Source organism: Gracilinanus agilis, chromosome 3, assembly GCF_016433145.1.
Source record: "Gracilinanus agilis isolate LMUSP501 chromosome 3, AgileGrace, whole genome shotgun sequence".
Lineage (NCBI taxonomy): Eukaryota > Metazoa > Chordata > Mammalia > Didelphimorphia > Didelphidae > Gracilinanus > Gracilinanus agilis.
The window spans coordinates 124,999,295-125,024,521 of NC_058132.1; positions in this window are offsets into that span (position 1 = coordinate 124,999,295).

Genomic DNA, 25,227 nt, shown 5'->3' on the forward strand with positions numbered 1-25,227 from the left:
GGAGAAGGAGAAGTTTAGAAATAGATTTTATTTTATAAGTGTAGCATCCCCTCTGGAAACCACCCTTCCCCCAACTTGGGCACATTCTTCCCACAAATACATATGGTTGATTGTTGTCCTTTGTACTGGAAGAGGACCAAAATACTACCACATGTAATATCTTTTTACTTGCTCATGAGTTGGATTTAAGTGAGGCAGAATTACACAGATTCATTAGTCTCACTCTCTCTTCCAGAGCTCTTAAAGTTGATTGGCAAGACAAAGTCAAGACAAAGGTGCTCAAGATGCAGTGAATGACTTTGACTTCTTTGATGTCTAACCAAGCTCTAAGTACTCCATAGCACCAGCTTCTATTTCTTTTATTGCCTTTGGAACAAATTGTTCTCATCTACCTATTCCACCAGGGAAGTCTTCACATGTCTGAGATAGACACCCTCCTATTTCACCAATAGGACTAAAGACTGTTGGTCCCTCAATCTGGTTTAGCACATCTGCCAAGACAGTTTACCGAGGTGTGGCTGCTGTGCATGCTACAGTCCCATGTTGGTGAACTTATGGCTCATGTGCCAGAGGGGTGGCTCACTTCCCCCACTCCATGCATGCCTGAGGACATTTCTCCCATCACCTGCCCCTCTGTCCAGCAGCCCAATGGGAGCACTTCCTCCCTCCCCTGTCTGGGGTAAGGAGGTGACTCATATGCACTATGTGGGTTGCAGTTTGGGGACTCATTCTCTAAATGGTTTGCCATCACTGCTATAGCATCTTGGAGTCACAAATGAGAGCTGGGTAGCAGGTGGGCACACCAAAGTAGGAAAGCAGTCCTGAAAAGGGCTCAACAACCACTCATACTAGAGGTACTAGTCTTCCCACAAATACATATGACATTCAGGGGAAGAATGAATACAAAGTACCCTGTAGAATGAACACATATTATGGTCAAGACAACTCACACTTTTAGTACTATAGGGCCCCAGTGTCATTTCTCTTTTCATAGTGACTTCCTATTGCCATGGACAGAGTCTCTAGGAGAGTGGTTGGATTACTCAGACTTCCTCCTCTATGTAGCTAAACTTCTAATAGTCAGAGATAATTTCTCTTTATCCACACAGTTAGATCTCTTCTCTGCTGCCAGGGGTCAGATTCCTTTAAGTTACTTCTTGTAACTGATTCTCTGCATCTCTACTCTCTTGTGGATGCTGTTATTGTAAAGTTGTTTCAGTCATGTCTGATTCTTTATGACCCCATTTGGGATTTTCTTGGAAAAGATACTGAAGTGGTTTGCCATTTCCTTCTCCAGTTCATTTTTCAAATGAGGGAACTAAGGCACAAATGGGGATAAGTGACTTGCCTAGGATAATGCAGCTAGTATCTGAGGCCAGATTTGAAATCAGATCATCCTGACTCCAGACCCTGTGCTTGATCCATTGTGTCTCCTAAGTGAGCAGCTCCACTATTAGACATCATAATGAAGAGGAAAGAGAGAAAATTCTTCTCCCCCTCTCCTTCCCTTCAAGTAGTGAGTGGTTCAGAGGTCACACACTACAAAGTTGTCACCTGCCTCAAATATCTCTCAGGCTAGCAAGCTTAGCTTATTAAAGATGATCAGGATCATGACCAATCTTTGGCCAACCAATTCTAAGACCCCTTTCCCATTCAATTAAGGAAATGTTTTTCATACTTCATTAGGGGATGACAGGAAAGAGACATGATTTTTTTTTGTACTTAATGTAACATTAACATCCTGCTACTTCTGATAAATTTCCCCTTACTTTTCAGTGACTATCTCAACTAAAAGAATGGCCACCCTCATACACAAACTATAAAGAGAAAATTCCTAACAACCTGATTTCTCCAAAAATGAATTGTGTTCCTTGGGAGATGGTAGGTTCCCTCTTGAGAGGTCTTCAGAAAAAGGTTGGATGATCACTTGTATATTGCAAAAAAGGATTTTTGTCATTAGATATGCAACATGACTACTGAGGTCATGTAAAACTCTGACATTCTGTGATTCTGAGAAATCAATAAGGGACCCAAATGTGGCAAGGCACAATTTCTCAAGCTGGAGCTCCACAGGGGCAGATATCCCCTCCTTTACATTACTGGTCTTTGCCCAGAGTCCCTAGCACTGTTAATGTGTACAGTCAATATGTATTGACTGGCTGGCTGGTGGAGAAACCACAGAGCAGACAGATGAGTTCAGCAGTAAGAACTGGGGGAGCTCTTTGTGTGTATAAGTGATGGGAAGATTGAGTCTAAAAGGCTGAGTTGCAAAGGGTGGCAGACACTGCAAATAGTGACTTTGACCACAAACCAAAGGACAGTCTTTATGAGCTCAGCTTGGGCAGGACAGCTTGTCTCACAATGCCCTTTCCAGCCACACCCGCTCATTCAGAGGAGAATCAGATAGTTATTGCAGGGTCATCTTTGAATAAGAAGATTAGTGGAAAAGCTTAAATTGGATAGGTGCCTAATTGAAAAATGGGATTCCCCAAATCCTTCTCCATCCAACTTTTCAATGTGTCAACCATTATTGCCTTCAATGATAATTCCAAAAGGACAACCTATTCTGTGTATCCCATCTAACACATTTAGGACATTCATAATTACATACAATTTCTTCCTAATGTGGGTGTTGGTAGAAGGAGAGAACTACAGGTTAACTGTTATATCTGGCTTTTACTGGTGTCCTGATTATGCTTCAAGGTTCACAATCTGGCCTCATACTGTATGCAAAACTCTTTAATGAGGAGTTGGGCTAAAATGGGGTTTTGCTCAACGTAAGGCATTTCTGTACCTATTCATTTACAATCAACCCTCCATTATGTGCATGAACAGAAGGATGAGTATGAATGATCCAGAACAGTGGCTAATCCAAAATAAATGTTTATGTTAGTTTGCATGTATGTACCACAAATGCGCATTACATTTACTTTCCTAATTATATTTTACTTAACCTATTTTAAAAGTCAGCTTACAGCCTTGGGGCAGACATGAACTATGATAAAAGGAAGTAGAGAAGAAGTATGTGGCTTTAAGAGGAAAGTATTCTGGGATTTCACATGTTAGAGATAATCCACAAAGTATATAATTCTTTCAAATAAGAGCAGGACATATGTGTGTATACACATATATAATAATGTATATAATGATATATATATATATAGATAGATATATTCATTCACTCTCTCTTGAATTTAGGAATAGGAAATTCACTCTTCAAATTATATTAATATTATTTGTATATGTGGAGACAGAAAGACAGAGAGAGAGAGAGAGAATTTCCTGAATTCTTCTTGAGGCAGCTAGGTGGCTAAGTGAATAGAATACTAGACCTGGAGTCAGGAAAACCTGAGTTCAAATTCAGCCTCAGATACTTATTAGCTGTCTGAGCCTGGGCAAGTCACTTCACCCCATTTACCTCAGTTTCTTCATCTGTAAAATGAACTGGACTAGGAAATGGCAAACCATTTCAGTATCTTTGCCAAGAAAACCCCAACTGGGGTCATGAGAATCAGACATAACTAAAATGACTGAACAATAACCAATGGAGCAGCTAGGTGGCATAATGGATAGAGTTCTGGGCCTGGAATCAAGAAGACTTGAGTTCAAATCCAGTCTCAGATACTTATTAACTATGTGACCATAGGCAGATCACTTAGTTCACTGGAGAAGGAAATAGCAAACTATACTAGTATTTCTGCCAAGAAAACCCTATGGTCTATGGGATCACAAAGAATAAAACAATGAATGACTAAAACCCCCAAATTTATTCCACAAGTCCTGTATTAAGACTCCATTATGGCATGAATGATATCCTGGATTCACAAACAGAAGAAAAAGGTATAATTTAAAATGTAAGTGGTATTTGGTCATTTTATTAGAATAATGCAACTTAATAATTACTCAGAATTATATAGTGCTTCAGGGTTTACATAGCACTTTCTTCATGCTAATCCCATGAGCTATGAAGTATAAATATTATATACTTCCATTTAATAAATGAGGAAACTAGGGTTATAGAGGTTAACATCTTCACCAGAATCACAGAACTAGTAAGTATCAAAGCTAAAGTTTGAACCTACATATTCTTAATTCTTAATTTAATGATCTTTCTATACACCAATGGTTTCCTGATATTTTAATTCAATAGACCTTGAAAATGATCTTTGAAATGAATCTTTCAAGGACTTTCTCTCATTTCGTACGTAATACTTCCTATACTGAGGGAAGTGAATCCACTCAGATTTTCTACCCTAGGCGCAAAGCTGCCTTGATTGGTGAGTGAGTACAAATGTAATTAGGCCACTATAGTGGCTCAAAGGTTTCCAGTTTTTTTGGTTTTCCTTGAATCTTTTTTAGCAACCACAAAAAAATGTGTTGTACTCTAGGGGAATTTCATATACTACTCATAATATCCTTTTATATTTATCCACTAAATGCTTAGAACAACTATAATGATAAAAACATGAAGGTTTCAAATTACAGAAAAAAAAGCTATAATGTTTCAAACATATATATGCTATTGTTCCAAAGGAAAATATATTTATTACATATTTGGTCAATTTTTTTTAATTCTTAAAATACTATTAAAGAAATTTTAGCATGAACCAAGGCTTAGCACAATGTCTGGTACATAGTAGAAATTTAATAAATGTTATTGATTTGAATCCTTTGGATTGTTATTGATGAGCCAACCAAGAAATGGGAAGTAGTAGTTGCATTGCTGAGTAACAATCCCTCTATAGATCAAATCATCTTTACTGTGATGTTTCAGATATTTCTTTGCTTGGCTATCACTCCATTATAGTGTTGCCTTTTCTAGTGAGAAGGTAACTAGAGGGTTGGAGCTATCTCACTTTTTTCTTTGTCTCCCTGGCCTTTAACACAATCCTTGGCACTTAGTGCTTAATAAATGCTCTTTTTCTCAAAATTCATTCATTTATTCATAATGTCTATAAGAATAAACAGAACCAGTAATTAATGTTAGATAGAAGAGAGGAGAGAGTGAAAGTCTATATGGGGGTGAGACTCTTTGCTAGCTTTCCCTTCCCGCAGAATAAGAGACTTTGAGGGGGTGTCACCCCTAAACTGGGTGACCTGGATGGTCGTGCCACCCCACAGGAGTTGAGGGCAAGGCTTCCCTATAAGAGGAGATATGGGGGACCCCAATCCGATTCTGAATGAGGGCAGGGTTTATGTAAGCCTCCCCCCGGGGGGGGGTCAGTCAACTTCACAGCAGGGGGTCTGGCTGCAAGTTGGGGGCAGCCAGACTAAGCTGCAATTCTCCTCCCCCTCATCTCTTAGGCACTCTGGAAGATGCTATCTGACTAATGAATGGCTTTTATTAATCACAATTCAGGGATTGGGGAAAGGGGTGAAAGGCAGAGGGATTTTTGGGGTGCCCTCTTCTCTATTTCTATGGAGTCCGTCACTCGGGTGGGAACTTTTGGGCTCCTCACTTCAAAGCGTCTCCCCCCTCATCCTTTCTCTTTCTGTTTCTATTTCTATCCTTTTCTATAAATGCAAGTTAGACCTGAAAGGGTCTCTCAGCAAGTCTGAGTAATGGGAGAAGGAGCCCAAGAGATTGCTCCCAAAATGGAGTCCCAAAGCTTAGCTGATGATTGAAGTCTTGCTGGGTGAGAAGCAATGGGATGCCTTTGACCAGGGAATCAGGGTGTCAATGTCCAAAGAAGAATCCTCAGGAAGCCCTCAGGACTGGATTCAAGCTGAGATGTTCTCCTCCTCCCTCTCTCTGTCCTCTGCCAGAAGTCCTCCCTCCTCCTTCCTCTGGATAATTACCTAGAATTCCCTCTTGTCTCAACTGTCACCAACAGCTTTCTTCTGGTTCTTTTTGTCTCATCCCCCATCCTTATATATACCTTCATTCAGTCTCTAAAATCTATGTTTTTTCATTCATTCTTCCATCTATTCAGTCCTCTTCTTAAGCTCTGGAAGTCCTCTTCAAATCATATTTTAGTAACTATCTTTTGTAGGAAACTTTTCCTAACTCATCTAGCTGGAAATAAATTCTCCTCTTCAATTTTTCCTAGGATACTTTTCTGGCACTCTCCTTTGTCCCCATTACTTCATACTCATAATGCTTACTTATGTACATGCCATATCTACCCTAGTATAATGTAAGTTCTTTGAGAGTAGGTACTTCTCTGTCTTCTGCTTGGAAAAATATAATCTGAGTATACAAAACACTCATATATAAACTCCATGCATTTTTAATTGATCTTCTCCCATTTTTTGAAAGCTCTTCTTCTTCAGTTTTGCCTCTTGGCTTCTCTAGCTTCCTTAAAATCTTAGCTAAAATCTCACCTTCTTCAAAAGTCCTTAATCTTGGTGCCTCCCTTCTGAGATTATTCTCAATTTATCCACAGTTCTAAATATTGTGTGAACATGGTTGTTTGCATGTTATCTCACCCATTAGACTGTGAACTCCTTGAGAGCAGGCAGTATTTTTAGTTATTTTTAATTTTTGTTTTGCAATTGTATCCACAAAGCTAAGAAAGTGTCTGGCACTTTGTAAGGATCTAATAAATGTTTATTCATTTGGCTTGCTAAATATACCTAAGAATGCATAAGAGGATTTCATACTTTCCAAACGTTTATTCTTTAAGACTATTTAGTGAAAGATGAAAGTTAAAAAAATTATCAGAAGCACTAAGAAGATGCTCATTCATCTTCTGCAACAACATTTAGAGTGAGTCAGGTTTTATCTTGCCTTAAGAAAAATTTTAATAAACTCAGTAATCTGGCTTCAAGTTCCTCTAATCTGGTTTCTAATTTGAAAGCAGCAAATTAGAAATACAGATAGAAATCACTGAAGGCAAGTACATTGATAACAGTGAGAAGTAAGAATGGACAACCTTAGAAGGAGGGGAAAGACAGGAAATCTAAGAAACAGCTAGACGAGTTCAAAAAGCACAGGCAGACTGGGTCCATTTAGTAAAACCCTGAGGACAACATTACTTAATGGCATAGTACAGTCACTGATGTCTATAATGATAACACTGATTCATCAACAAAAGGTTAAATTATTTTCCGTAGACTCTTAGAAGGAATGGAAAATATGCAATACACTATGCAAAGAGTAATTTAAAATTTCAAAATCTAGTTGTCTTGTTTAAAGATATAACCTTCAGCTCTCCAGAAAACTCAGCACTCCAGAATGTCTCATTTCCTAATGGTTCCACATAGCTAAGATTTTACTCTGTTTCTTATAGACTGTATTCCAAAGGAATGTCAGATTAGAGAATCGTAAGTGTTGATTTTCCTCAAACATTTCAAGAGTTCTAGATACTTAGATGGGCCATGAGTAGCCAACACAGATTGAACCGCCCTTTTGGGATTGGCCAGTTGTACTCTATACCCTTATAACATCTTGCTGATATGATTTTATATTGGCTTGTTCATTTTCAGGAATCACTTCTATATCGAAGTTAGTGTTGGTACATTTAAGCAGCCATTCTAGGAAACATGCATGAAGAGATAGAAATACATAAATCTGGGCAAAGGGACTCCACTTATCCAAGCAAAGAATTTTAGTAATTGATGCTAGATGTCACCTAGTACAGCCTTTAACCAAAGCATGAATCCTCTTCATAACATCTGAATAATCAACCAAACTCCCCTTAACAACATCATAGAGATTTAAAACAACAACAACAACAACAACAACAACAACAACAACAACAACAACAACAAACTCTGATAAATCTGGGATAGATAATTACATTTTTGAATGAAGAAGTTTAAAATTTGCTTCTACTTCTACCTATCAAAACTAATTCTTTTCTCTGGGTCCAAGAGAAAAAAAGTTGCGTAGCACAAGTCTCACTCAAGTTTCTCAGATGGTTACTCCAGGTTCAAAGTGGTCATCGATTTGTGGTCATCAGTCACTCAGATCCACAAATTACAAGCCCTCACTCATGTTTCTTTTACCATGGCAACTAGAGAATATATTAATTAGAAACAAAATACACTTCATTAAATACAACAACAAAATAAATGGTAAGGAGTATTTTACAGGTATATACTTTTCACAGATTTCCACAGTTAAGTGGTGAAGAGAACATGCATGGAAAACACATGTGAGAGAGTGCACATACATAGGGAACATATATAACCAGGGCAGCTCATTCTTCATTAACTGTGGAATCAGAGGACCTGCTTTTTACTCCTTTCTCTAATGCTTACTACCTCTTGTTCTTGGGCCTCAGTTTCCTCATTTATAAACAAGAAGGTTGAAATGGAAGACCTCCAATGTTCTTTTCAATTCCTGATCCTATGACTAAGTCCCAGCAGGACTCCCTTTTCTTCCTCTAACCTACATTTTATTTCTTTTAAGAATTGCTGATGTCATCGATGATCTGAGGATATCATAGAAATGAAGGTCTCTATACTACAAGTTGGTCATGTCCACAGCTGGGTTACTCTTTTTCTTTGTTCCTCTTGTTGGTCTTTTATGGGACCATCATCTTTTGGTGTTTTTGCCTATTTCCTAATCTACATCTTTCGCTATCCCTTGTTTCCTTTGTACGAGTAGCAGAATAGCACATTGGATAATCTGCCTAGATTCAAGTCAGGAAGACCTGAGTTCAAACCCAGCCCCAAACATGTTCTAGCTATGTGACCCTGACCAAGTCACTTATCCTCTGTTTATCTCAGTTTCCTCATCTGTTAATTCCTCATAATTATCTTCTCAGGGTTGTTATGAGGATCAAAGGAGATAATTATAAAATACTTAGCATAAGTACCTGATGCATTTTTTTTATTGTTGGTGGTTTCATCTACTATTTTTCTGAATTATAGCTGCTATGTAGTTTCTTATCCAGAAAGTTGGTTTCACATCTTTTGGCAATAGCTTCAGAGGCTATTTCAGCTTTTTTTTTGTGTCAGACCTACAGCTACCCTAGTCAGCTGACAAAAGTTAACAAAATCCCTCATGTTCATTCAAGCTTCTGCTCTTCAATTTGTTTCTTGGGTTGGAATGAGAATATTCTCTTCGATTGCCACAATGTCCATAGTTTAAAACTAGGTTCATGTATCACCCCTTGGGAAAATCTTAGCATGAGTATGGAGGGGAAGGGAAAACAAGGAGCAGCGATTTCCAAAAGTTTCATCTCACATTACTGCCAATAACAAAAGCACTCTTCTCCCTGTAACTGTTGCTCCTTTTCCATATAACAATCTTTCAAATACTTGATGACAGCAATTATGTCTCCCCTAAGTCTTTATTTTTCCTGGATAAATAAGACCAGTTCCTTAAGCTGATCCTCACATGGCATATTATAATTTTCTCATCAAATCATAACAGGACATTTAAAATAATCTAAATGCTTCCATTTTAAAGATGAAGAAACCAAGACCAATAAATGTTAAATAACTTGTGCACATTCACTTCTACAGAGCTTGTGAAAGCCAATTTGAAAAACTATCTTGAGAGTAACTTTGAATAAAACCAATAAAGTTGAAAAAGTTCACTATACACTTTAACAGTGTCTTAATTCTTCACCTCCATAAGTATCTTCTTCCTCTTGTTTACATACCAGATTGGACAAATCCACAAAAGGAAGCTCAGAGGAATGGGATACTCAAATACAAGACTAGAGGGTGAGAGGAGAGAGGGCCCAGAGTTTTAGGCATAAGCAAAAAAGGAGGTTACAGAGGGTTGGTTAACTTTGATCTCAAATACCTTAATACTAAATGCCAAAGACCATGCTGGGAGAATGTTTGAGGATCCACCCAAAGGGTAGAGGCTACAGCCCCACCCTGTCCAGTGAACACAGTACACTCAGTGAGCAGTGGGGCAAAGGAATTACAGACTGGACTCCTCATTTGTTTCCACTATGAACTTTGCATAGCAATGATTTATTCATGTTTTACACTGGATGAGACTGATTAGGAAACCAAGCACTAAAATGATCTGATCTGAAACTTTTTTGCAAGTACTATTTCTTTTGCACTTAAATGCTTTCGTATGTAAGAGTTCCATTGAAAATGCCACTATTTACTAAGTTCCCTTTTGCCAAGAACAAAAAGCCACTTTCAATAATTTTTTTAAAAAAAGGTTAAAAAAACACTTCCCTGGGGTTTGCTTTCTGCTGCTCTGCTTTTCACCATATGCCAAAAAGAAAAAAAAAAGTATGTGTGTGTGTGTGTGTGTGTGTGTGTGTGTGTGTGTGTGTGTGTTTTTGCAAGCAACTACTTTTGGCAAGGCCATTAGCTGAACATCACAGCGGGGGTGGCGAGGAGAATTTTGCTCAAGATTGCATAATTTGGCAAACTTTCCCACTACAGTAGTCACATTTTTGCAAGTTTCAGTGAACTTTGTAGTTTGTTTCACCATAAAAGTTTGCTGCACTAGAATCCGACATGTTGTTTCCCCTGGGTTGTGCAGCTTAAAGGGCCTTAGAACTGCCTCATGCCAGGGTTAGTCTATGAATTGAGGTCATGAAGGGCCTCCATGAATCTCCTGACTGAATTTGTCAGACATTCTCCCTGCTTGGACTGAGAGCTCTGGCTGTTTGTGTGCAACATGGCTGAGCTGAGATTCAACAAAACAAAAGTGCTAACTCCACTTGGGAATAGCCCTACTGATAAGGATGAGCATTGAAAAGCTCCTCTGTGTTTTATCACAGGGCCCCTTTCCCTTCGAAGTTGTGTGTTTTGTCATTTTCTTCCTGGGCTGAATGAAATCTTCCTTGACTATGTCCTATGCAGCCATTCAGGCAGTCACTATGACAGGGAAATTGAAGACATCATAGCTCTGTAGCAAAGGACCAAGGTTTGGTGACAGGAACCTTTGGCTCCATTAGATCCTTAGTCCAAGTAGAGGAGGTAAAGGAAATGAGAATATAGTCTGAAAACACAGAGTTGTGTCCTGGATTCCCTTTTTTTTTAAAAGTAATGCAAACGTTTCTGCCCAGTGGTTAATTAAAAGAAACTTGCACCTACAGTAATCAGTCTATAGAATGGTAGAGCCAAGAAGGGAGACCTTAGGGATCATTTTGTTGAAATTCTTCACAAATGGAGAAACTCTATATGTTTAAATTGGGAGAAACATCAATGGAAAGAATATAGGTCTGGCAGTCAAAAGACCTCAGCCACCTACTAACCTAGGGAAAGTTGTATTATATCTCTGGGTCTCAGTTTCTTCTACAAAACAGAGTCAGAATAGTTGCTCTCTCTTTTCTATAAATATTCATCTAAGGTATATTTCTTCCAATGATGAACTTCCTCTTTGGACACTCAGAGGAACATGTCAAAAGACCTCAATGGAATTTAAAAGGAACCCCCACCTCTTCTCCAGCTGGCTGACAGCCTGACTCTAAGTTGACAACACTGACTCATCATCTCTAAGGTTTGGATCCTGAGCCTTTTTTCCAGGATAGATAGATAGACTGAAGGGACTCAGTAAATAGAAAAAGTGTAGCACAGTAAAGAGGATTTTGGACTTGTAATCAGAAAGGCCTGAGTTCCAATACTACCTCCAACACTGACCACCTTTATAACCTATCTGAGTCTCTTTTCTCATTAATGAAATGAATGAAGATAATGACAACAATGGGTTTTTAGAAGGCTGATGGGAGATTAGCTATGCAGTGGGCCTTGTGAATTTCAAAATGCTATAAAGATAGCAGTCATTATTGATTACTATTAGTAGTATTAGAATTATTAGAATGTAAGTGGAATGAGTCCAGAAGATAAAGCATCAGTCAATGCTTTAGATACTAGACAAAATTATAAGATATGGAAAAAGGCTGTGAGAATATGAAAAGGATGTTTTAGTGGTTTGGAGTCAATGCTAAAAGTTTCAAGGTAGTTAAAGGGAACAGAAAATAGCATGGTCATGATATATGGACATAGAGCCATCATCTAGATATTAGGTAGACAAAATTATACATGGATGAATAGAGTCATAGAGAAAGCTGTATTTCTAAAGAATGAGAATCTATGTTGAAACCCTGTCTCTGATATTGCCTATGCAATTTTGGGCAAGCCACCAAAACTGCTGGCTTCAGTTACTTCATTTCTAAGATGATGGGGTTGAACTGATTGACTCTTTAATAACTATATATCTCTGAGTCTGAGGATACTGGCCTTGGATGAAATTTTGGAGTCAAATTAGACCCAAAACTAAAATAAGAAAGTGTCTGGGTTCATATGAGTGGCATCTCACAGTCTGGAAAAGGTGTTTGGGTCTTCAGAACAATGACCATATTGTTATCGATGTCACCATCAACATCCTCGTGATCACTCTGACTCAAAACCTCAGAATGGGTTTTAACATTCTTCTTTTCTCTTGCTCCTTTTCCTGTTTTCTCTACCTCCATGATATCTCTGATCTGTCCCCTTCTTTTTTTTTTAATGTGCCTTGTTTAGGCTCTCTAATACCCCTCTTGCCTATAGAAATATTTTAGTGTGATGTAATGGAAAGAATAGTGGATAGGAGATAAATCCTGGCTCTTTTGCTTACCACTTGTGTGATTTTGGACCTCTTCATTGTTAAAATGCAGAATCTTGAACTTGTAGTTCAAAATCCTATGACCCTCTGTCTCTTTTTATAATCTCCTACCTTTTCTTTATGATTCCATTCTCTTGCCTCTTGGATCCATCCTTCATGTAGCAGTCAAAATAAGGAATGTGCAGATCTGACTGTAATGATGAACATTCTCAGTAATCTTCAATGGCCACCTATTGCCAATAGAATAAAATACAAAATCCTCAGCCAGACAAATGCTGATCCCATCAATAGCTAATATTTTCCCCTCCAATTGTCTTGTAGTTTTGGTGTATTTCTTCTGTATATGCTTATATGTTATCTCTCATAACAGAATGCATCATCTTTTGGAGTAAAAATGGCTCATTCTTTGTACTTTTTTATGCTTTTCTAATCAGTGCCACTACTGGCCTCTTTGCTGTTCCATGAATGAGATGCTCCATCTTCTCAGGTCTGTACATTTTTCTCTGACTTTCTGTTATACCTAGAACACTCTACCTCCTCATCTCTGCTTACTAGTTTCTCTAGCTTCCTTTAAGTTCCGACTATAAAATTCTCTTCTATAACTTTTCTTAATTTTAGTACCTTCTCACTGTCTATTATTTCCTATGCATCTTATATATCACTTATTTGTGCATATTTGTTTGCCTTTTATCTCCCCATTACATTGTGAGCTCCTTGAGGATAGGGACTGTCTTTTTCCTCTTGTTGTATCTTTCATGCTTAACACATACTAGATATTTAATATTGTTTTTAAGTGACCAATTTGTATCAACAGCACTTCATACAATAATCTACACATAGGACTCAATAAATGCTTATTGATTGGTTAAGGTCCTACAGAGGTGGCCTCTAACTTACATTTCTGGCCTTATTTTACCTTACTTACCTTCACACACTCTTTCAGTCAAAATGAACTTCTAACTGTTTCCTGATTCCATTTTGTGCCTCCAATCTCCATATCTTGTATAAGCAATCTCATATCTGGAATACATTTCCTTCACATTGCCATCAGATCAAATCCTTCTTCTTTTGCATGACACTCAGGTGTCACCACCTCCAGGAAGGCTTGTATGATCCCACTCACTAAAAATTGTTTCGGCCTGACAGAAATCAAAACAATTATAGGTCCTCTATATCTCTTCTTTGTCCTTATCAATTCTAATTTCTATCATACATGTTTGTGTACATATTAGATTAGTTCCTTTATCAGTTTACACATTTAAGGGATAATAATTAATGTATAATCTCATCCAGATTTTATGGGAAAAGAGGGGGGGGGTTAGGTAGGGTTGAGGATCTCTGAGATTACATCACCTAACTTCTTCCTCACTTTATGAATGAGGGCACTGAAGCCCAGAAAAGGTGAGTGATTTATCTGATGTTATACAATTCATAAGCATTTTATTTTATTTTTCATAAACATTTTAAAGCTAGGATTCCAACTGAAACCTTTTATGTCCATACCCATTGCTTTCTACTCAACATAGCAAGCTTCTGTCTGGACCTTGTACACTACAGTATTGTTCTTCATACTAATGTCCTCAACTTTTGACACCATGCCTTTTGTATTATAATCCCTAATAGTAATCTAATCTAATAATGATCACATTGACTTCTCTAATAGATGTCAAATTGAAATGAACCAGGATGTAACTGTAGATCTATCTGTCATAGTGATCTGATTTTAACTAGCCTTTCTGACATGGGCAGATCCCAGAGTAAAGAAGGGCCCTGAATTTGCTAATAATTGCAGTAGGAGGTGAGGTCCTCTGGAATATCCATGTTGTCCTCATGTAGCCAAGTTATATAATGCTGGTCCTCTTCAGAAAACTGAGGCTGATTCAGATGAGGCAAAGAACTCAGATCAGGTCAGAACAGATATTCTGTTGTCTCACCCAACAATGTAGTGATAGTTGATTGAGCCTAATTTTGCACAGTCATCCTTGAAGTCTCTTTAGACCTCTCCATCACTCACCCCTCCATCTATTAGTTATCCCTAAACACAACCCACAAAGCTGTCCTGTTAGAATGATCAAGTCTGCACCTATTGAGACCCAGTAAAAAGTTTTCTTTTCTATTCATCTGGTATTTATTGTTAGTGACTAGGTCAGTGATTCATTCTAAGACAGGTTTCAGGATTATATGTTACTGGTATAACATTTTGGAAAGTTAAGGAAAGAATTTGAGAAATTGAAATGAGAATGAGGTCATGTTTCAGGCATTATATGCATTTGTTTATTCATTAAATATATACAAATTGCACCACAATTGTCCTACTAGAACTTGAACATCAATAAGCAACTCAAGTCAGGTAAGAAATAGGTGTCTAACTCTGGAAAGATATGGTTAAGGCCAAGATGATGAGTTAACGTGGGAAAGTTTAAGCAAGTATGACAGGTCTGTGAAAGAAAAGGTCATATGTAGGGGTTAAAACAGAAAGAATGATAACACATTCATGCAACTCTTTTATATTTACAAAGAGATTTTCTCATAACCCTATGAAGTAGGGAGAATAATTTTCTCCACTTTAGAGACATAGAAACTGAGGCTTATGCCCAGAGTAATGCAGCTAGTCCTAGAGTTCAGATATGAACCCAAGTCTCCTAACTCCAAATTCAGTGGTTCCTCAATTATACCACATTGCCTTAGAAACAGAAAGCCTGGGCAACAAAAGGATCAGGGGCTCAGAAGAGAAAGGATTACATAGTAAGTAAGAGGTCTGGAGAAAAGGTATCTAGAGAAGGAATGGCATTTGATATTTAGATCTTCTGGGGCAAGAGGAGGGTGACTTCTGAAGGTAAAGCTGGGAATGGATTCTAGGGGATTAGACCAAACTAGATAGAGAGCACTAGAAAGGAAGATAGACTTTCTTATAAGCTTCCTGCCCAAAGGCAGAACTGATCTCAGGGTATTGGTTGAATTGAGCCCTAAAAAGGAGATAAGTAGTAGAATCTGTCCTGTGGGAGAACGTGGGAACAGAGAGCCAGGCAGTTCCTAACAATACTCTAACCTTCCACACACTCTCTTTCACTAGGATGATTTCTTCATCCTTCTTTTCCATGAACTGGCATTTATACCTTGACTGCTGAGTGGCCTTGATGCTTAGATTGAGATGATCATTCTCACTGCCTTCCGTTTTTATGAGATATTAAGGAGTTTTAACAAGTGGAGAGTACTGATGAGATAGATTCTTTTTCTGTTTCCAGAAGAAGAAAAGGGTCCTTAGTAGTCCTCAAGGCTATTCTAGTCATGGAGAAATTGAGATCCTGGGAAAAAAGAAGTAACTTGCCCCAGGTCTCACAGGTAGTAAATGTGTAAAGCAAGGATATCAACCTAGCTCTTGTGACTCCAAAGTTCGTATTTTAGTTCTTGTAAAGCTCAACTGCCTCCTATGGTTCCATGTGGATCAATGTGGCAGGCAGTTAGGGAGGTCGGGTAGATGTGATTTAGAAAAAGAATCCTAGCTCAGCAGCTGAATCCTGAGGCTTAGAGCTCAATTTATCCTATCTAGCCTGGGACAAGTCCCTTAGCCTCTCTAGGCCTTTTTTCCTTCATCTATAAAGTGAGGAGCTTAGATTGAATGATGTTCAAGGTCACTTCCAGCTTTTCAATTCCAGGACTAGGATTGTAATTGGAACTAAACTCTATTACTGAATCACAAATTTAGAGTCCATGAATTTTATTCACTGCTTTTTCAATATACAGGAGCAAGGTAGCTTCTTCACAATCAATTATAGGGCAGCTGTGCCCAATATGTTAGGCTGGATTTCTTTCATAGTTCTGCTAGATTAACTATAAGTGAGAAGAGCTGTTACTGCCCAGAATACATGGGATTTGTCCCAGGGCAGCGACATTTGAGGGAATTTGCTTAAGCAGAGGTGGCATGCTGCTTCTTCCCTGGTGGATTGCTCTTTTTTTCCGGTTCTTCTTTCTCATTGAATGAACTTCATTTCTTTGGTGACCCTTGAGGCACCCTACCAGCCCATACCATCACACAGTACAAGTATCTCTTGAACCATATCTACTTTTACCAGTTATCTCCTGGATCATCCCAACCCCACTACTCAGTACAACTATCTCCTGAACCATCTCTACCCAGCTTCCCATCATTTGGTGCCCTTCTTTTAGAGACCATCTCTCTCCCCAAACCATGCAGGGAGGTAGCTGAACTGATTGGACCTCTCCTTCCAGTGTGACTGTGCCAATCAAACTGAATCCACTCTCTTACCCTAAGCCCCCTAATATTTTTGTGCCAGGTGAAAATATTTCTAGTTCTGGCTCTATAATTGAGTTGTGGCAGGGGCAGAAACAAGTATAATATACTGGTGAGTGAAGTTCCCTTTGAACCAGATTCAAGAATGCAATGACTAGTGATGAATACCTTTCCCCTCATCAGATTTTTTTTTACTCTTTTAGGGCCAATCTTGCCTTTGGGGCTGAACATGGCATGTACAGGGGAAAACTTTTTAAAGCCATTTTCAATGGTAGCAACAGGGTGCAGATAAGAAACTATCATTTGTTATTGCTTTCTGATAATCCTTACTCTATTTGTATAGGCTTGGACCTATGAATGACAACATCTTGGGTTTTGACGTGGCAGTATTGTCAGCCACATGACTACCTTGGTGAAATAATGTCTGCTTACACAGTACCACAGAGCATCTGCATGCCATGTAATATTAAATTAATAATTATAACAAATAGTGTTTATGTTGCATTTTATGCTTGCATAAAATTATGCATCATTTCCTACTTGGCTACTTTTCTGGACTTTGCCATCTCCAGAAACTCATCATTCTGCAAGCTGAAATCAACTTAGAAACTCACACCTCCTCAGCTTGCCTTGCCTTTGGGCATCTCTCTCTTGTTTGGAGAAGATGGAAGGTGGATATCTGAGAGTGCTAATATGATCTTTCTGCATTTAAGGATGGGGCCCAGTGAATTCTCAGTGTTCCCCACTTAGCTCTTTCTTAGACTTTATTATGTCCAGAAATTCATCATTCTTCAAGATGAAATCAATGCAGAAACTCATTTCATCGTGACCTCACAGGTAATCTTTTCCTTCTCAGCTTTTCAATTGCTTTTTATTTGTGGCCTGTCCCACGTAAGCTCTTTATTTATAGGCAGAAGCAGACTTAACATCTCTTTGTATCCTCAGTGTTTAGCAGGTTGCCTGGCACATAGTAGGCTTTTAAATAAATGTTTGACTCTGACTTAAACCCTGATGCAGATGATTTCTTTGTACTGGTAGATAAGCTTGCCAGGCTTCCTAAGAGTATAGCTGTAGGGGAAAGGATTGAAATTCTAGGCTCAAATGAAAGGGAACCTACTAAAGAAGAGAATAGGGCACTGATATGTGGGTGGGAGGAAGGTGTGATCCCTCTTGTTATCAGTCATATAACTCCATCCAAATATAACCTACAATATCCCTTGGTCAAGGTCCATGTTCCTGAACAGGTCCTGAAGTTTTACTAAGCCTTTGGTGTGGTGGGCTAAATTGAACTCAGGCTGGTCTCTTCATAATTTAGGTTTCATATTAGAATGGAATTAGACACTCAGAGGTCATTCAGTAATTAACAATAGGAGGTTTACTTAGCCAGAGTATAGAAAAGATCTAGCACTTTTTGCCCCCTCCTCCTTGCTTCCATATTAAGGAATCTGGTCAGCAGGATAAGGTGGAGTGACTCACACCACCTTGGTACATCCATCAAGTCTGAAAGGCCCTGGCTCTATGTGGGTAGGACTTCTACACCATTAGGTGATTAGGTGACCAGGAAGCCATGCCAATGTAGTCAAAGACCACCAGGAATCTTGGAGACTTGGCTTGAGCCTTAGCCTCCTGGGTTTGGGAACAGCTACTTTAGTTTTTAGGAAAAGAAATTATCTGTCTATTTATCTATCTATATGAACATTTCTATATGATATATCTGTATATATGTATATATGGGAAAGGAAATGGGGATAGGGATAGGACAGGCTGGGAGATCAGAACAGAACTGACAGTTGAGTTTCATTGGAAGAGGAAAGGCAGCAGTCCAAAGATCAAATGTATGTAAGTCATCTAAGGCAGAGAGGAGCCTGGGCATTCAGGCATCAGGAATCTGATCTTTAAAATTGGGGAATGAGAAGAAAATGACCCAGGCAGAGGATGTGGATGCTAATCATTTAGACCCTCAGGTTAAACAGGTTTTTGTCACAGGACCAGGTACCTGGAGTAAGAAAAAGCTATGTGTGATATTTTGAGGTAGTTTCTTCTTTCATACATTTGTACTTAGAACTAGAGATGTGTTCCAGAGAGTTAGGTTTTGATTCAATGTAAGAGAAAGAATGGATGCAAGTTATGTTAGAACTGTTGTTCACATAAAGAACAGGCTGGATCTTCCAAGCAAAGGCTAGGTGATCACTTGTCAGGAATGTTGTCAAAACAATGCTAATTTCAGAGCAACCTTCCCACTCTGAAATTCTGTAGTTCTGGGATTCAGAAATTCATTTTTCCTTTGATCACAGACTATGGATTGGCCTGAATCTGAAGATGGAGAAAAAAAGGTAAATCTAGCTGGACTAGAAGGCAGGAGTGAAGAAGATGGCTCTTCTAGAAGCCCACTGGAAATGGAAAAACTCAGTGAGTCAGTTAGTTATTTTGGGTAGGTAGTCCCTAGTGACTACTTTAAATTTTCCAGTGAAATAATGGGCCCAACCAGTTCCTTTGGCACCTATGGTTCTATTAAAAAAGACTTTCAGACTATAGGAAGTGATGTAATGTGCAGCTCCCAGTGGTGGCGTATTGAAGTCTATCCCAGTAGTTCATACATTCTCCTATTCCTAATCTTTTTTTGAATTACGTTAGTGAAAACATTCAAGAGAGAACATTTTTCTTTTGTCCCCATCTCCACTAATAAAGAAGTCTTCTTCTATGGAATTTGCCTGATAAAATGAAGGTCTTTTGATAGTGAATAATTTTGGTAATTTACATTCAATGTTGTCTTTCCCTTTGTATAATAAAATTTATTTTAGATACTTGTCTCAAGCCACTTTAGCATATGAAATGTATGTTTCATTTTCCTCTCCATTTTACTGTAAAAGGAAGTGCTGAATCTTCTTCCAATTAAAAAAAAATCCCTGGGGTAAGGGGAAAGGTGAGCTAAGTGGCTCACTGGATAGAGCTCTGGGCCTGGAATTAGGAAGACCTGATTTTAAATCCAATTTCATTTACTAACCGTGTGACCCTAAACAAATCACTTAACCTTTGTTTGCCTCAATTTTCTCAGCTGAAAATGATGTTAATAATATTTCCTCTCAGTGCTGTTGTAGCAAATATTTGTAAAGCATTTAGCACAGTACCTGACAGATAGTAGGTGCCACATAAATACTTATTCCCTTCCCCTTTGGCATTCGACAGACAAAACCAAAAGTCCAGAATGAGCAATACCTAGCAAAAACATTCTTGAAGGGAACAGGGACACCAGTATGCCAGTGGTTCTTCCATCTCATTAATGTAGATGTTTTGTCCAATGATGCAGACCACAGCTCCTCTCTGATTAAGTATCCCGTGCAACCCTTGTTCATGTTGACATCTATTTAACCTTAAACTTATATATAATATCTAACTCACCATCTTGCAAAGTTGGGAAAAGAAGGGCAATAGCATCCATTTTCCCTCAAAAGAGGGATGATGGTCATGGGTTTTGATCAGGAGGTAAAGAAGCCATACCTGATGACAAGCCAGAAAAAGAAGCTCATCTCATCATCGGGCTCCTCCTCCTTCTCTAAACACCATTTTGCAAGAAAGGCTGAGCTATTTCTTTTTAAATGATGGCATTTCTGCTGGGTTTATGTTCAGTGAGTGCAGCAAGGAAGGTGGCTAAGTAACTTGTTACCTGGGAACAGAACAACGATTCTTTCATAAATGAATGTCAATGAGCTATAATTTTCTGCTGTAGAAGAATTTCTACACCTGACAGTATCCTTAATATACTTTAATTAAGAGGTTAATCTGTTGTAGAAATTGCTTTTCTCTGAAGCCACCTGAAATCAATTTAAACTCAATTACAAGCGGTTAGCCATTGTTTATGTGGTTAAAGATTAGAGAATACATTTTTGCTTGTTAGGAGCCATCAGAGCAGATTTTGAATGTCATGATCAGAGGCGACTCTGAATAGCTGAGTGCTCTTTAATGGGCATAGAGAAGCCATTAGAAAATGCAATCAGTCATATTTGATGACTTGACCTTGGGACTCAGATAGAAAGGGGTCTAATCATGCCTGTCCCATAAGTGCCACTAGGATTGCTCTGCTGAAATTAATTGATCATTACGAGCTTTCTGAGAGCCTAATACACCCTATTTGATGGAATATAAATTGCAAAAATAATCTGTAAATTATATAACAAGCTTCAGAATACATTCCCCCTCTCTCAGCCTCTTTAGCATAGATTAAATCTGACAGCTAGTTTCAAAATCATCAAAATTGTTCAACTCTCCCAGTAGTTTGGAAATGGAGGAGTTTTTACAAAGAAGAAGTGGGTGGGGGAACCTATTGCATGGCATGTGCCCAGTATGTAAATTTGAATCATAATCCATTTTCCAACCCTAAAATAGAGAACTGAAAAGAGGTCTGAAAAGGTTTTGGGTGCTTGAATACATTATTTTATTCAATTGCTTGCCGAGGTACTTAGCCACTATTAAAAATCTGGATGCATGTCAGAGGCAGAGAAGCTATTTAGAATCCTTGCCACTTCAATGCTGAGTATATGAAAGGATTACAAGCCTTTAACAAGCCTGCCAGCCGGCTAATAGGATCTCCACTCTAGCGGTTGCAATGATACTCTTTTGACAGTGGGCTCTTCTCTAGTTACTGGTGGGATAAAGGTTTTTCCTGGTCGTTTAAGGTGTCACAATGAAGAAGCGGATGATCTTCTCTGTTTATATGCTTTTTTAATCTGAAATCTGTAGGTTCACAGGTTTAGAGCTAAAAGGAATGTTAGAGGTCTTCTAGTCCAGGAGTTCTTCATCTGGGATCCGTGAGTCTGTTTTTCTTAATATTTTGATGGCTAAATTTCAATATAATTTGTTTTCTTTAAAATCCTCTGCATTTTATTTTTACCCCTAGTATTATCAGGAAGATTTTATAAGCTGCTGATAGGGTCCATGACACCAAAAGAGTAAAGAACCCCATCTCTAGCCCAATCCCCCGCATTTAACAGAAGAGGAAATGAGAGTTCAGAGAAGATAAACAACTTGCCCAACTTGCCCAAGGTCATGCAGGTAGTAAGTAGCCAAAATAAAATTTGACCCAAGTTCTTTGACTCTTCTCTCTTTGCTACACTTATTGTTTATATTTGGAGACCTCTTGACTACAGTTACAGGGGAGCTTCCTTTGAGCTCTGCCTTTGTTGATTGAAAAGACCTCATTGTTGTGTGCAGATAACCTGGTGTTTTTGGATGCTGGAAATGATGTTAGTATAGCACCCAGCAGGCGCTATCATACTGAAAGTCTCCCAGCATCCACAAAGTGCCAGACACTGCATCTGCCATCTTTTCAGGAAGAGGACCCTATAGACCATCCTTGACATTGTGGAAGGATCATGATAATGTTGCAATTGGTGCTGGCCACAGGACTACACAGGCTGATGAAATCTCTGGACACAATGAAGACAATTATTAAAAGAATTCTCCTATATGCTGACACTTTCCATTCTTTTATGTTTCCTGGTGATCTGTCTCCTAATCATCGAGCCAAATAAAGTCATTTGTCTCTCCCGGGTTAAAATAACGGTTGAAAACTGCATTAAAAATGTTGAAATCTTGGTGGGTGATCGGATTCAAATTAAACCATTTCCAGTTAGGGGACTGAGCCAATTCCCATGCAGTCCCACAAAATTTCTGGTCGAGCTATTTCTAGGAGTTGAAAGATCCCAAGTAGTATCTTCAGGGAATCTAGACAGTCTTAAAATTCCACTGTCAGAAACTATAACTCCTATTGTGCTTCTTCTAGAAAAGTGAACCAAGTACAGGTTATTGTGATTTACTTAATGTTTTAATTCAAAAGAATATAAACTCCTTGAGGGCAGGAACTGTTTTTGATTTGCTCTTTGTGATCCTAGGCCTGTCTTGTATAGAGCAGGTGCTTCAAAATGCATGTTGAAATAAATAAAAATTGTCTGAATAATAAAAAACAGATGTACTTCACATTTCTAACCTTTAGAGGTAAATCACTGAAGATTTTTTTAAAAAAAGTCTAACCCAAAAAACCTCCTTCAAACCATTCCTCTCCACTTTCCTGAGTTTGATGTGAGTGAAAGGCACAAATAACCTTATATCAACTTTGTATAATTGAACAATCAATATTCTTTCAGCCAAACTCTCTTAATTTCTACCCAACACAGTAGCCCTCATCTTATGCTGGGATAAGAAGCTCTAAAAAAGACACAAGCAAGCACAGCCAGAACTGACCTTATCACAGCAATTTATTTTTATAATCAATCATAGTTCAGTCTAATTCAATTTGAGTAAACAAATGCTTATGAAGGGCTTATGAAGTAAGAGAAGGGTAGCTCTATGGTGCTGTGGATAGATTATTGGGGTCTCAAATTGAATCTAGTCTTAGACACTTATTAGCTGTGTGATGGGCAAGTCACTAAACCTCCATTTTGCCTTCATTTCCTCATCTGTAAAAATGGAGATAATAATAGCACTTGCATCCCAGAATTCTTGTGGAGATCAAATGAGATATTGTAACGTGTTTAGCACAGTACTTGGCACATAGAATATGCTGCAGAAATGCCAGCTATTCTTATTATTATTAGAGGTAACTTGGTATAGTGGATAAAGAGTCTTGTCAGGAAGACCTTGGTTCAATGAGTACCAACTGTGACTCCAGGCAAGTCACTTAGCTTCTTAGTATTCTAAGATCACAAGAGTCAGAGAAAGCATAGTTTTGAATTAGTAAAGAATTGGAAAGAAAGTAGGAATGCCCTACAGTGAAAAAATTATAGGTCTGGGGGGTAAAAGTACAAATTGCTGCCAAAGGTTCTGGTGGTTCAAAGTCAAAAAATAAAAAAGTACTGGCCTTCAGGGACCTTTTATTTTGCTGGGGAAAATAATTAAATACAAAGAATAAATAGACCCAGTAATTTTGGCAGAGATGGGTCTGGGGGCTAGAGAGAACTCAAAATTCTGTGAATTGAGAAAGGCCTTGAGCTGATTTCATTCCAGCCATGAAGGACACTGTGCAAGGGTAGGAGGGAGGGAAAGATCATGGATTGCAAAATGTCAGAGAATAAATATTAAAGATTGCAATGTAACTAATTGACATATAATGCAGAAAAATAAGATAAGATAAATTTGCTTTGCACATAGTAGGTACTTAATTTTTAAAAAAGACGTGGAGAAAAGAGATGGGAAATTCTGTGTAGGTCATTTTGGTTAGAAAAGAGTATCTAGAGAAGAGCAATGTGAAATCATCTAGAAAGATGAGTTGGATTCTAATTATGAAAGACACGTAAAAGCCAAACAAAATAATTTGCATTTTATCTTAGAGGCATTAAAGTCTTAGAACCTTTTAGACAGAGGAATAACATGGTCATTCTGCTTTAGGAATATCAATTATGTGGAGGATAGATTAGAATTTCAAAGCATTTTCTACAGTAGCCTTATAAATTAGGTGTTAAGTATTATTACTCCTATTTCACAGATGAAGAAACCAAGGCTCAGAAGACTAGATGATTTATCCATGCAAGTCATTTCAACTTTCTGGACTTTTTTCTCTTCTGTAAAATAAGATGTATGGGCTAGAAGACATTCCAGCTCCTTTCCAGCTCTGTATAATTCTGTGATCTAAAAAATGAGGGGTATGGACTAGATGATATCTTGAATACCTTGAATAACCTTAGGGTTATTCAAGCCAACTGGAACTGGGTTTGCAAGAACTGATTGTTAAATTTTCCACATGAGCCTTTATATCTCAAAAATTGGCAAACACTAAAATCAGGGATTTTGGAAATCAATACTAAGGACTGGTTCCAAGGCAGAAGAGTGGTAAGGGTAAGCAGTTAAAGTTAAGTGACTTACCCAATATCACACAGTTAAGAAATGTCTTAGTCCATATTTGAACCCAGGACTTCTATGTTCCTTGCCACCTTGTGTTAAGATATACTTGCCACATTTTGGTTGACCAGAATGCCCCAAATCTATGTTATTAAGATCAGTCCAGGAAAAACTGCACTAACAGAGAAGGGTGGTATTTGGACTACATCATCATCCAAATCCATTCAGATGATGAGTCAATTCACTAACATCAACCCAGGAGCCTGAATTGAATACTCCAGTCAATTACTGACCTCAAAAATAAGTCAAAGGCCCTAAAATCAATATCTCCACTGTAAGTCAGCCACAATAGACAGTATTACCTAATTGAGTCATTCAAGAGAGACCTCAGGTCTTTGGCTGGACCAACCACACATATACATGCCCACAGAGTTCACGTACAGGTTAAGGGAAATACGCACCAAGGAGTTAATGACCACTGATTTAGTCACACAATAAAAGGTTTCCTTTCTATATGAAATACTCAAACAAGCACAACCTTTTGGTTTGTATTTTGATAGCTATCCCTAGTTATATTTCCCTAGAAATAGCAATCGTACTATGTCATATTAAGATGCCTAGGTCAGCCAAATTGTCTGGCATGGAATTTTTGGGCTGAACAACATTCACC